The sequence below is a fragment of the Daucus carota genome, chromosome 2 (assembly GCF_001625215.2).
Source record: "Daucus carota subsp. sativus chromosome 2, DH1 v3.0, whole genome shotgun sequence".
NCBI classification, from domain to species: domain Eukaryota; kingdom Viridiplantae; phylum Streptophyta; class Magnoliopsida; order Apiales; family Apiaceae; genus Daucus; species Daucus carota.
In genome coordinates this window covers 5,762,677-5,778,418 of record NC_030382.2, presented here as the reverse complement: position 1 = coordinate 5,778,418, position 15,742 = coordinate 5,762,677, and positions in this window count along the sequence as shown.

Genomic DNA, 15,742 nt, shown 5'->3' with positions numbered 1-15,742 from the left:
ATAACCTTTTTATAATAAGACAAAATTATGATTACGACTAGTTTTGTTATAAAAAGCATATAAATAAGCATAAAGAATTTTGAAAAAAAAATTACATAACTAATATTGATGTATACTGACATCCGTACGGTTAGATCATCGAAAAAAATATTTTAAAATTAATACGGAGCAAATTGTATAGATAACAAAAGTTCTGTTCAGTGCGTCCTATATTGTAAGCATAAAAGACATACCAATACCCACGTTCGAGTCGCAAAATTATCTTCTTATTACAAATAAATAATACACATTCACGTATATGCATAATAGAATATATTTTTTAAGACAAATAGTTCAAAAATTAGAATTGATCAACGTAATGAGAAGTTTTAACTCTTGAAAAGGTTAATTAAGCATACAACAGTTTCCTTCCCATAAATTGTTGTCTATGCTACTTACATACAACGGGTTTTCAACAAATCGTTGTGTGAGTCTATTTTAGACAATGGTTTTCTTACAAGTGCATATTATGACGTAGCCATTATGTCACTTCTTCTCATGCAACACATGTGTATTAAAAAACCGTTGTCTAACCTTTTTATAATAAGACAAAATTATGATTATGACTAGTTTTGTTATAAAAAGCATATAAACAGGCATAAAGAATTTTGAAAAAAATTGTACATAACTAATATTGATATATACTGCATCCGTACGGTTAGATCATCGAGAAAAATATTTTAAAATTAATACGGAGAAAATCGTATGGATAACAAAAGTTATATTCAGTGCGTCCTATGCTGTAAGCATAAAAGACATACTAATACTCACGTTCGAGCCACAAAATTATCTTCTTATTACAAATGAATACTACACATTCACGTATCTGCATAATGTAATATATTTCTTAAGACAAATTGTACAAAAATTAGAATTGATTAAGATTTTTAGTAGAAAGTAGTAATTTTACAAGATTTTTGTTTAAACCTCGAATAAGATTAATTTTCAAACATCACTAAATTAAGTAGGTATTTAAATGTAGATCGTTGGTAGAATAAGCTAAGAAATCATTCCGGTTCATAAATTATTTACAATACTATTAATCTGGTCTAAGACACATTAAATTCACATAGATGAGTAAATCAATTTTAATATCAGTGAAATGGCTGATTCAAATGAAGAACTCACACAAAATTATCAAATATATAAATTAAGTGGTATACTATAATTAGATTATGAATACCTGTGAATGTATAGCAGAAGATTAATCTCCTTTCAAGCAGCAGCAATCTCCTTTCGAGCAGCAGCCAAATGAAGAGGAACAAGCTTGCGATTATTGAATATAGCTGAAAGATCGTGGTGGCTAGACACAACTAGGATTATCTTTCTTCTTATATATATTTATTATAATTAGTACCCTAATGGGCCTTACTATAATGGGCCTACTATATTACATGGAGACAAAATAGTTATATTATCTATGTGCTTGAGAAAACACACGTTCACAACTAAAAGCCCACCTAACAGCCCACCTAGCATAAAAAAATATAAATAATTCATTAAATATTGTTTCTCTAACCAAACTTAAACTATCTAAGTAAAATATGGTTCCTCCATAAAATAATCAAAAGATCAAATATTTATTTTGAGCAAATTCTTAGCATGAGAAATTTATTGATAAACTATGTTATGATATATAGTTAAACTATTTTGTAATCTCATTTTAAAATTTAGTATACAATTAGTATAAAAAACTTGTTCCAGTTATTTGTAATTGTCAAAAGAAAAGAATATTAAGTTTAAATTAAGATTTTCTTTTAAGCACGAAAAATTACTACCTTTTTCCAAAATTATCACCCTATAATTAGTTTGTGTTATATCTCAAGAATATACATGCGGATTTTATCAAATATTTATTGCTATATCGGAAAAACCCTTGCAACAAAGATAAGGTATAACATTATGACAATTTTTTTTTTACTATAATAACACTCTATATTTGATTTGTTGTGCAAGTAATGTCTAATATGATAACAATTCTTTGTCACTATGACTCCTTTGCCAAGTTCATAAAAAGAGGTACAATACATTACTAGTATATATTTCATCACAGGAAAAAAGGTTGCACTAAACAATTTTTTTGAAGAAGATCATTTCTTGGTCATGTCTCAAGATTCAATAATAATGTTTGGAGTGAATAAATTTTGTGAAGCGAAAGAAATTTACGTAAGTTATCGACAAGTAACAGATGCATTACCTGTCTTCAACGACAAGTAACAGATGCATTACATGTCGAGAACTCTAGTTTTGTTTATCACAAACTCAAGATATCGACAAGTGTTCGAAATCCTATCAGGATGTCTATCGCAGAATCTCTCCAGTCTACGGTGATGTCATCTCCCACAAAGTTTAGGATTGTTACCGTGATGTCTAATATAGCAAACTCATAATATGATATCGCGACGTCACTTGTAGCGAAGTCCATTTATCCTATCATGAAGTGGAGATGTCGATAAGTCAATATTAGTTGTCGTGAACTGAACTTATCGACAAGTCAAATTAGTTGTCGTGAACTAATGTTGTCGATCGACATGTAGAAAATATATTGGGAACTATTATGTTGTTCAAATTGATCAGAATAAATCAAGAAGACAAATAAAATAACCATTAGTACTATTATTTCTAGCGATTATTTTTTGAAAGGAAAGGTGGCAAGCCTACAATTCAACTTGGAGTTTACTCATAGATGGATGTATACGATGTAGAAGGACAGAGCCGTTATAACAGAAAAAATGTTGTTGTATCTTTTGATTGATTAATACAAATCAATTGATTAACACAAATCAATTGATTAACTAAAGGTCATGCTGAGATGGCCCTAAAAATTTAGTCAATAAAACTTCAATGACCGAAAAGAAAACCCAAATAAAAGACACAAGATCCGCACGAAGGGAGAAAATAAAGATGGAGAAGAAAAAAGGAGGAAACAAAGTCAACTGAAATGACACAATTTTTAATTAACGACAAAAAAATCACAATATACGATAAAAAAAACCATCAACTATGGCACTCCCTCAATAGGAACACAATAAGTTAAACAGATGATATAAAAAGCTTTAATATAAAGCCTTTTATATCTAGTTATAAATGATTCACAAAAATCAAACTATAAAATACATAATCAATAACAAAGGACATACAAGACAAAGGATTTTGAACTCATATCATCATCGTAGGGTCAATTCACACGATTCTTACCTTATCAAAGTAAATAGAGGTATACACCGGTTATGTAATTATTTAATTATAGCTGTTTAAAAATGGAAAATAAATGAGAATGATATGTTTTATTTTTCCGTCGTAACTAAATCGCCATAAGTTAACATATTTAGCTAAAATACAAAACAAAATGAAAATAAAATGGTTTACGTTCCGTCGCAACTACGCGTCGTAAGCTCACTTAATTATTTAATTATAGCTGTTTACAAACAAGAAATAAATGAGAATGATTTGTTTTATGTTCCTTTAGAAAAGCAACAATAATAATTAATTACAGCTTTATAAATATGCCTTAGAGCTACTTTTAATATGAATGCTGTTGCATCGGAATTATTGATTGTTTGATCGATAAAAACAAAGCCAAGAAGTTTTCTTTGTGAGAATGAAAGGATACTATATTATTTACCGCTTATGACTTTTAATCGTCTTTTCTTCTATGTACAGGGGAAGGCCCCCGCTGTAGATGATGGTAACAATGATAAAGATGGGGACGGAAACAGGGATTAGAGTCCGGAATCTGAAGATCGTGAAAACCAGCCACCACCTAATGTAAGATCTACAGATAGTCCGGTGATCAAGGGATAATTAACAGTAAATAGGTGGTTGAACTTCGTAAAACAGTCAAACAAAGATTACGCCGGAATTTTTGGCACCAATGACTAGCCTTTTTTTGGAAATGAGAATAAATCTCAACGAGTAGCTTCGACAAGAAGATCTTGACGGAGGAGTTCATGTCATTCAAGAAAGCTTATCATCTAACCATCGGACTTGGAAGATGACCGGGGACATTTAGATAATAAAACTTTAATGTCTGATAAGAAAGCACCTTTCTTCTAGACAACGTGACACAAAGTGTCATATCACTGACAAAAATTAGCAGATTACAACTAAATATTCTACATTATCGACGACTAACAAAACATTTTTTATAAAAAAAGGCAAATGATATTTCATCACGAAAACAAAAAATAAAAGCAAAACAAAACATAGTCTACACATTTTAAGGACTGAGGTCCAAACCAAACGAAATCCTTTGGTTTAAACCTCTAACCAGTAATTGAAACTTTACCAATCAGTAATGACTAGCCTTTTTTTATATATAAATTTTAGTCTTTTATCTAATCTATTTATTGCTGCAATTGGATTTGGATGGAGCTCTAGTTGTATTGTATGGGCATGATTTTTTATATATAATTTAGCATGCTAGAATAATGAACGAGAAGTGCAGAAACCAAAAGTGTATATTTAAATGCAGTGGATAAATTGAGCAGTGGGTCCATGTGACTAAACTTAAGACAGTTGTAAATGCTATTAATTATGACGAAATAGGCGGAAAATTTCTGTGGTAAATAGACAGATTAAGCTCGATGTTGTTTTCTGCACATATTTTACATTAGTTTCAAAGATTAAGAAGAGCAAAAGAGATTACCATTTTGCTGAAGCTTGTTTACGCCTCTTCCTGATGCATATACCAGTGCCTTCTGCTTGTTCTGTGTCCAAGTCCTCAACCACATTGACAACCTGAAATGTTGGCATATCATTCGAAGGCTCTTCAGGCAGTACTTTCAAATACTATTATGGAAAGCTTCACTACTGCAGCCTCAGATTTTTATTTCTTTTAATTTTCAAATAGAAATCGATAGTATATTTTTTTGCTAAATGTGTGATATGACAAGAGTTTCATAATAAGTGATCAGGTATGTGCATAATATATCCTTCATGTTTCCATCACTTTTAGCCTTTTCCAGCTCTTAGTACCACATGGAGAAGATAAATTAAAAAATAGAAAGTTTACCTCAGATTAAAGCCAGCTCCATTGTTTCTTTCATTTGCCTTTTTCTTAGATTCTTCCACCTGAGATTTCCTTCTTTCCTGCTTATCAGCATTGTCCTTTAATAAATTTTCGAGTTCCCTTGAGGTATTCCTGCACACAAGTATTGTTTTTCATATTTCCTCGACATCCTTTCTCATTGTTTCGATTACTTAATTAAAGATCATGAAGCAATGTGAGCACGCGCCAAGTGACTGCAGATGCACAATTAACTGATAGTTGGAGAAAAGACAGCAAAATGTTTAAGTTTAAAGGTCATCACCTTTTTGGTAGATTGTTGCCATGGTTTCCACCAACTTGCTGTATTTAATAACAGGTGAAATTAATGTAGATGTTGTTGATCCTCGTGGGTGCAACTATCGGTCTGGAATTACGACTTCCAGCAGGGGAAACAATATTTCCTGGTTTATTGCCATCCATGTCAGAGATGAATACCTGCAACATCATATTACCCAAGATGTCACCAGACTACACATTACGCATATGTATAGAAATATATAAATCTAAGAATACAGGATATGTAATTTAGTCCATATCATGAACCTTCTTATAAAAAGAAATCTTGTGAAGAGATAGACTATATTTCTTCTTATCCTTAATAAAGAACTTGAAAAAGTGAGCAAGTAATATTTAGACAGGGGATTTAATAAATCACATCTTACAAACAAATATGAAGTTTGAGATCAATGTTATAATCCACATATGATTTGATGATGAATCAAGGGAAAAGATTATAGTTAAAAGTCTTGCACTTATTATAGTCAGCTCAAACTAGTAGCTTATTAATGTTACAATCACTGTTTCTTGTGTTCTTGTGATCAGCTTGTTCTTGATGTTCTTATGTTTTCTCTGTCATTGCGATTATGTTTTGATCGCGACTGAGTTCATTTGTTAGGATTTGTACTTCACTTAAATGTCTTATGCTAACATTGTCCTGCGTAATCTCTCTGATATGGTTAATCTCTCACCAAACAAAAACAACACTGCTTGTATCAACACACACTCTATGCTGATAACACATCCAGAATCTATTCTCACTCTATTGAAAACAATTCACATCCGCTATATCTTCATTATAATGATCATCCTGATTTGATCTTGATTTCCAAGAAATTAGTAGGATCTGAGAATTATGCTTCTTGGAAATGTTCAATGCAAATCGCCTTGTCTGCTAAAGATAAGCTTGTCATTGTCACTGTGAGTTTCCCTTTCCTAGTTGACACATCACCTTTACATGCACCATGGAAACACGTCAATCATATTGTAATTACCAAGATCTTGAACACGGTCTCGGATGATATCAGTAACAGTATGCATTTTATAGATAGTGCTTATGCTATCTAGAATGAACTCGCTCAATAATTTTCTGCAGTTAGTAGTGAAAAATTTTATGAAACTCAGCGAGTTCTTCTGAAGCTCGAGCTAGGGAATGACTGAGTTGAGGTTTACTTTCATAAATTCAGAAGATTTTAAGATGAACTTCAAGCTTTGTAGTCTCCTGTTAAGTGCACATGTGCTTCTTCTAGAGATTGGGGCTTAGGAGTAATACTGGTATGTTTGTGATGCTCGGTTGTTCTCTGGTTCAGGCACTCAAGCAAACAAAAGGTCGTATCACATTCAAGTGTGAAGGTTGAGCTCGGTGCTATTGCTGACACTGCCTGTGAACTATCAGGGCTCACACTTTTGATATCCAAACTATAATATCACCAAACTCTCCACTTTTATTGCTTAGTGACAATCAAGCCGCATTAGATATAGCTGTTGATTCGATTTTCCGTCCCAAAACAAAATATTTTACACTTGACTGTCATTTTGTTCATGACAGATTCATTCTAATCTTATCAAACCATTTCATATTCCAAGCTCTTGTGAACAATGGTGATTATTTAAAGATGAGGAGATGATTCTAGCATGTACCAAATTATAAGGATGAATTTAAATATAAGTAAAAAAGGTGGAGTTTGTAGAATCCATTTTAGTTTGAAACATGCTAGATAACTTTACGGTGAGGCTTTCAAAAAAGTCCAAAAAATTCGTATTCACCATAAAGCGTATATTACTCGTATGTGAGATCAAACAGATATTATCCGCATCTGAATCCGACAATGTCAAATACGGAGACGGATATAGATATATTTGTATATCCTATAACATTCGAATCTGAAATTAAATATATATGTTTTTTAGATACTATATATATTTTTAATATAAGTTCAATAACTTTATTATGTGTATTAATATATGTATTCATACAATAATATATTTAGATAAATTTTATATAATTGTAAAATATTATAGACATATATCATAATATACTTTGAGTTTAATATTTTAAAGATAACAAGTTTATATTAGAAGATACATAAAAATTAATATTTGAATAAATATAAACCGTCTTTAATAACGATAAATTACAAGTTTTAATGATCACACTTCAGCAAGCTGCTTTATTATAATAGCCTACTATTTTGTTATTGCTTATATTGTAAATTCTCTGTTTAGTATATAGTTTTAGTGAACGTTTTAAGCTCATTTAAAATTAATAAAAAAAATTCTAAATATAGGAAGAACTTGGGAAGAATTCAAAATCTTTTCACTTAACAACTTTTATCTTATCCCTAAATTATAGGAGCTGATTTTTAAACGTTATTCAAACCCTAAACTCCTATAGTTTTGCATATGATTTCTCTCTAACGTTGAGAACAACGTTCACAAGAACGTTGATGGAGAAATTCAGATATCTAGCCATTATATTATTTCAATATATATATGGCTCATGTGTTTTTCATATAAGCAATCAACTCACTTTGAAAAGCATCAATCTTTCTCTAAACTTCGAGCTTGAATTGTTCACTGCTATTATATATTATTTAGAGAATACTTTTGAGTTGTAATCATTCTTCTTGTAATTGATTATTGTGATTAGTCACTGAAACTAGCAACGGTTCTTAGTGGATTAGAACGGGAAGAGCTAGGTAATTAGTTACATTGATTCTCAAGTGCAAAGGGTTCAGGAACGAAGGAATTCAAGGAGAGGAAGCTCACGAATTCAGAGGTTCAAGGAACGAGTTGCTTGGAGAATTAAGTGGGAAGCTAGTTGCAAGTTGCTCAAGGTTAAAGGGATAACATCAAGCTGTTTTAGTGACTGGGTAAAGGGAAGATATATTATTATTTTGTAATTGTTTGTTTTAAGTAATAATATATTCTCTTACAGAGTTGGTAAAGGATCAGGACGTAGACCATTAGATATAGGGGTCGAACCTGGCTAAAATAGCTTGTGTCTGATTTACTTTTCTGCTCTTTATTGTTTTGATATCTGCTCTCATAACAGCCTGCTATAATTGCAAAACAGTAAGCTGAAATATCCAGTAAAAGTTTAAAACTGACGTTGGTAGCTAATTACACCTATTCACCTATAAAAATAAAGTTTTGATGAAAAATCAGATTCAGATCCGGATATTATCCGTATCTGGATAGTATCCGTCGGATCCGGATTCAAATATTATCCTCTAAAAAATATCATATTCGGATCCGGATATGAATATGAATTTTCATATTCGCATCCAGATACGATTACACACATATCCGTATTCAAATTATCGGTTTGACACCTACTTTACGGGAAGTCAATATGTTTAACTTAAAATGCAACAAAAAATTGTTAATTTCATCGAGGAGGGAACTGCCTATGATTACGGTTGTACGTCATCTATATGAAAGAATATATTGTGCTTGTATTAAAACAAGTTTAAAAATCACATGCTAAAATATTTTAACATGCTAAAAAAGTAAAAGACATGTCACAATATATATCACTGAGTAAAATAAGTTTAAAAATCATTTGATCTCTTAGTTCATTTACAAGAGTATAGATCTGAAGTAAAACAAACTAAATTCACATAAATGAGTAAATTAATCCGAATATCAAAGACATGGTAGATAGAAAACACCTAATTTAATGGGGTAATTAAGATGATATGAGTTGAACGATACCTTGGTCCTTCGACGCTCAACGAATCTTATGAAACAACATGGATTAGGCATCTCATACAAAATTAACATATATGTGTGTGTATGTGTGTGTCTAGATAGATATATCAGATGTATATTCAATGATATACTATTAACACAAAGATAATTACCTCTGAATGCAAACCAGATTGTTTAATCGCGTGTCAAGTAATTGAATGTAGTCGCCGATTGATGAGATTGAAGATTTTGATATTTTGTGTCGGCTGTCTGCGGCCGCTACACTAATTACGATTATCTTCTTTTTATATATGATGATTATTGTTATTGAATTAATGGGCCTATCATTTTTCAAAAGGCCGTATAGTACATATAATTGCAATTGGGAGTCAATATGTATGGACAACAAAAAGCCCAATTGATCCAATTCAATGAAAATTGTTTCTCCTACAAACAAATAGTACCAAGCTAAATTTATGTTCCATTTTTTCAATAAACATGACCATAAGTTAAAGAGATGACTTCCTCCTCAATAATTTCATATGTAGTGTGAAGAGACACTACAAGAAACGGGCCCATCAGCGACCAATATTATTAGCGATCACAAGGATGTCGCTAAATCTGAACATCGGCGCTATCCACGATGACAAATATCATTGTCTCTAATACCCCAATGGCAATGGACCACCATCGCTAATTCGTCACACTGAAATATTTTCTCAAAAAAAATGATGAGAAAATTGGCGCCAAGTCTTTTAGTGACTACCCCTTTGTTGTGACCAAACCTTTTTGCTAAAAGTGCCATATCACCATAGAATTAGCGACTGCACGTGGTTGTTAAAAGTCGTCGATCCCCTCCCCTGCAAAAAAAAAAAAAAGATTTTGTCGCACCACATCTGCAACTAGTTTATTAGCGACCAAATGTCATTCCAGAACACTTCATGTCATCAATTAGCTACGGAAATCAGTCAAAAGGTGATCAGTTATATCTTAATAATAAAATATTATTTTTATTTTATATTACCGGTTAATGAAATTTTGATTTATTTATATTATTTTTATTTTATTAAATAAAAGATATATAGAATTTACATATTTTTAAAATATAGTAAATTTACTAGTCTTTATAGAGATGGTTAAAGTTTTCAGGTTAGTAACGAGATCTGAGTTTGAAATATAAGCATCATCTTCTGTCCTCTACTTAAATATGGAATCTTAAAAATTCAAGTTCATTCTGCTAATGGCTTAGATAGCTTTGTTGATTTTTTTGAGCCGTATTGTGGATTTTATAGTTATATTCAGACTTTCATAAAGTTGGTTTTGAAAGTATTTTAGAATGAAAAAGAAAGCATATAAAGTTAATAATAAATATTTTGAATAATGTAGTTAGAGATTAGACTGTTGAGGCCAATTAGATGTCTATTAGGAGCCCCAATTTTGAACCAGGGAAGACTTTATGTTAGGATCGGGGACCAAGTCTTTACCTAGCTGACCATCTGTATTGTTCAATTAATTATGGAAATGCATTGTATTATTAAATAATATAAGAAAATATTATTCTAAGGCAAATAAGGTTTAAAAATGATAAGTTGGAAATTTTCACATAAAGGTTGAATTTAAAAGTTTTTGATAATTGATCACACCCTGAATTTGTGTATCTAGAAAATATTCTATTCATTATTGTTTTAATTTGAAACCAATTTTATTGTAATTGAAACACTCTTCATAACTCAATTATATCCTACTATTCGAGTTATAGTTGTTGCGGTTCCGGGTAGGATTGAAAATGGTCAATTGTTTAGGTTCCACTTTGAGAACCAGGTAGAGTATTTTTTCGACTATTCTGGAGCGATTTTTAAGTTGTTGTATCTTATTCAAATATTTGGCTATTAATTTGGCTTCTTGTCAAGGGTTTTAGCTAATAACATATATTAAGTTTATGGTAACCCTAAGTAAACAGGTTGTTTTCAATATTATAATAGGCATGCAATCGTCATATTTTAGTTGTCAACTTTATTTCTTTTATTAATATTTATCTTAGGTTTTTAAAATGTTCTAGGAAATTTGGGGTCACATCTTAACCTCATAGTGGTCATAATTAACATCATTATAATTTAATAAAAAAATAAAAAAATTATATAGATATAATTATAGTATTTTTGATATTTCTTATCTTAATATGATATTATATAATATGTAGAAAAGTTCTTTTCATTTTAATTTATTTGAACTTGAAAAATTTTAAAATATTTAATTTCATAATTTGTGTTGAGTTTTTTAAATTTATGCAATCCCTCAAATCCCAGGGTCTGGATTTGGTGCGACTAAAACAAAAATAATTTAAAACCATTATTTTATTGAAATAAATTAAAATAAATATTTTTTAAAATTATCAAACTGAATAAAATTTTGGATTTCATTCCTCATTTTTCTTGAAAAATCATGAATAAAAATAATAAAATAATATTGTTGTATTATTTCCCGTGCTTTACTCAATAAAATTTTTCTCGTGCTTTACTCAATAAAATTCAAGGTTAGATGTCATCTTAAATTTTTTATATTATTGTACAAAAATAAGGATGAATACTATAACAAATATAGATAATAGACAATTATAGAATTTCTTAACCTTGATTTTAGGTTTATATGATATCTAAATTGGTGGTTGAATTCCATAAAAATATAGTATCACTTGACTCAGTTTTGCTTGAGAATTGATTTTAAATGATAAATTGTTTCAAGTCATTGATTTCAGATTGATGATTTAATGAATTTTTAGAATTCTAATTATAATTCTTCCAAATTTTACCACTCATTTATCTTATTATTACTCCCTCGGTCGATCTCATTTATTTATAGTTTTTCTTCTTGCTTGATATGTATTTTGAGGTTCCCAATTCTTATAAAACATAGTTCCATAACCTAATTTTGAGATTTTTTTTGTGTATAAAAATCCAATCATTAAATTTTTATTCAGAAAAAAAATTAAAATAATTTATGAAACTAAATCTTTTAGAAGCCTTAAAATGTGTGTCGAACTCTCGTCCTCCAACATAAACTACCTGGGGCACATATGGAGTGCTATTATAAAGATATAGACACATCACCATAATATTGCACAATACTACTATAATTAATTATATACTACTATAATTATAATAATGCTAAAAAGAATAACATAGTGTTAATAATCAAATCCGAACCTAACGTTAATGAGCAAAAAAAAAAAATCCAAACTTAACATTAGTGACAAAAAGAAAAAGAAATTTAGTGGTAAGTTTCTAAATACAAAATAAGTTACATGGCGAAAAAATCTATTTTCCCTTATCTTTTTTATCGGCTCATACTCCTAATTTGTGATAGCGGTCGTTTGGGTGAGTTTAAAATTAGTGATTCTTCTTAAAGTAAACAAGTGAAGTAGAGAACGCGGTCTCTAATAGTGCCATATCATCAAATTAGTGATTCTTGCTTAAAGTAAACAAGTGAAGTAGAGAACGCGGTCTCTAAAAGTGCCATATCATCATAGTATCAGGAACCGCACGTGGTTGCTAAAAGCCGTTGCTATAATATCCCCCTCCCCCAAACAAAAAAAAAGAAGAAGATTTTGTCGCATTACATCTGCGATGAGGAATATTAGTGACCAAAATGCCGTAGCAGAAAGCTTCACGTCATCAATTAGCTACGAAAATCAGTCGTAGAAAGGTGGTTGCAAATGTAATTTTTTATTTTTTTATTTCTTTTGATATTGAGGTTTTTTTATCAGTAATATCTAAATAAAAAATATCATTTTAATTTTTTATAACTAGTTAATGAAATTTTGAATTATGTATATTATTTTCATTTTATTAAATAAAAGATATATAGAATTTAGTTATTATAAAAATATAATATATTTACTAGTCTTTGTTAAGATGGTTGAAGCTTTCAGGTGAGTAACCAGATTAGAGTTTGAAATATAAGCCCCATCTTTTCTTCTCTACTCAAATATTGAATTTTGGAAATTCAAATTCATTGTGGTGATAGCTTAGATAGCTTTGCTGATGTACCGTGGATTGTAAAACTATATTCAGATGAAAAATAAAGAATGTGAATTTAATAACAAAGATTTTGAATAATGTGCTTAGCATAAGAGACTAAAGAGTAGTATAGTTGTTGAGGCCAATTAGATGCCTATCATGAGCGCAATTTCGCAACGGAGAAGACTTTATGTCCAGAATTCGGAACCAAGACTTTATGTGGTTGATCACCCGTATCGTCCAATTAATGATGGAAATGCATCATCTTATTAAATATTTTCAGAAAATTATTATTCTGATGAAGGAAGTCTTAAAAATGATAAGTTTGAAAGTTTCATAGAAATGTTGGAATTATAAAATTTTAACAACAAAGGTTGTTTCGATAATTGATTACACTCCGAATTTGCCTATCTTGAAAATATTATTCTATTCATTATTGTTTTCATTTAAAACCAATTCTATTCTAATTGAAACAATCTTCTTAACTGAATTATATCCTACTATTTTAATTATTATATTTGAAATATATTATATACTTGTGAATCATAATTTTTGGCAATATAAAAATCTGAAATTTATATAGTCTTACACAAATTTATATAGTCTTACACAAATCTGAAATCCAAGAGATCCAGGTCATCTAACATCACAAATTTATATAGTCTTACACGGTAATGAACAACAGTGCCACCCGTTTAGCACAAGTTTCCCGAGCCTGGTTATGACTTCTTTTCCCACAGCTCCATCACTGATCCAGACCTAAAAACAAAAACGCAAATGCTATACATTAGCACCACTTCTAACAAATAATTGCAAGATACCAAATTTCTCAATATTCAACATGACAAACATATTAAATCTTTATAATAATAATGTACAGATTAAAAGTTTGATGTGTTTTCTCGAACATTTCGCATCAACTTCCCCAAATATGAAGAGAATTAACCTCCACCAACTAAATGCACATGACAATATGAAAGCTAGTTGCGCAGGTGCTTTGGTGAAAGATATGTTCAGGCTTTGAAAGAAATGATAAAGTGAACTTCTCTTCATATTTGGAAATTGTATATGGCAATTGAAGCATTAAAGTTTTGACCGAAGGGGTGCAGAATGAAGCACATAAAATAACCAATGGGTTGCGATATGCAATTTCTAAAAGTTTGCATACTAAAGTATTTTTGGGCCCAAGCATAAGCATGCTAAATACAATTAACTCTTTTTCCACTCACGTTTGTTTTCCATGGAATTTGATTGATGAACGGTCGAACTCTAGTATTAAACACAATTAATACTTGGTATGTATAAAGAAATTATAGTTTTTTCTCTTTACATTAATTGAATGAAGAAATTATTGCTAAGTATATAACAAGTAATCAATTCAATTATACAGGCCTATATGTGTAAAAGAGCTTACCACTTTTTTAAGCCTACCTCCGCCTCCTCCTGACGCGTAAATCAGTATTGTTTTCTTCTCCAAAGTCCAAGTCCTCAACCACATTGACAACCTGAAATGTGGTGGTGCGTCGAAGATTTGGCATATCATTTGATGGATCTTGATCTTGAGACAGTAGTTCCTCCTCTACCACTGGACCCTGTGATGACGGAGAATGTCGTGAAGGTGCTGCTCGTAGCAAGTCACGGGCCACAAGACCTGCTACACCATCGGTTTCCGCAATAGACTTTGTTATCCCATAAAGTTCAGACACCAGCATAGTCTTCTGCAGTTTTCGTGGACGAATCTGTCGTTTTTGTACAACCAAACCTTTCTTGGCAGCAGAATCATCGTCGAGGACATCAGTCATCACATTATTTTCTTCTGAAATTACATATTCAAGAAAGCCTCAAACAAAGAGGATAAATGGCTACAAAGACATGTGAGAGCTCGCAAAAAATCTACATGATAGTATCAACTATCAACTAACCTTTGACGACATCACCTAATGCTTTACTCAAGGAAACCTCCAATGTGTTATCTTCCAAGGGTTGATCCTCATCAGCAACTCCTAATTACAACGTAAAATATTAGTAGAAATAAACAAATTACAAAATTGTCATATAGTGGGCCTAATTATACACAAAGCATCTTACAAGTATGTGTATGTGTATGAGGGGGGGTGAGTCTGTGGTTTCTCTCTCAATATATACATAATATGTGAAGCTAAAGTTAGTGTCGGGAAAAACTTTAAAATCATGTACCAGTGGTGACCGTCGCATTCTTAATTGGTGATTTGTTGGCCGCAACTACACTTGAATTTGGTTGTAATGGAAGGACCTCACCGCGTTCTTCATATTGCTTTCGAGTTTTCTCAGCAACATATTCTCTGCGTCACTTGAGAATGTTAAATAAAGTAGTGCTGGTGGTTTAACATCAGCAAATTTAATTAGACAGGGTCTCTATCCAATGTATATATATGATCAAGTTTATGGCAGATAATGAAGCATTCCATCATAAATTGAGAAGGTGTGATCTCTAGTATAAGATGTCAAGAATGGAGGAAGGAAGGAAATATATAAACAATTGTGCATTACATATAGTTCAAATTTCATTCCAATAGAAAGTTCCTCCCAAACTAGATAAGATAAATAAGATGATGTGCAAACAATAGAAAGTTCCTCCCAAACTAAAACTTTTAACACTATTTAAAAGATATATGTGCATAATAATATA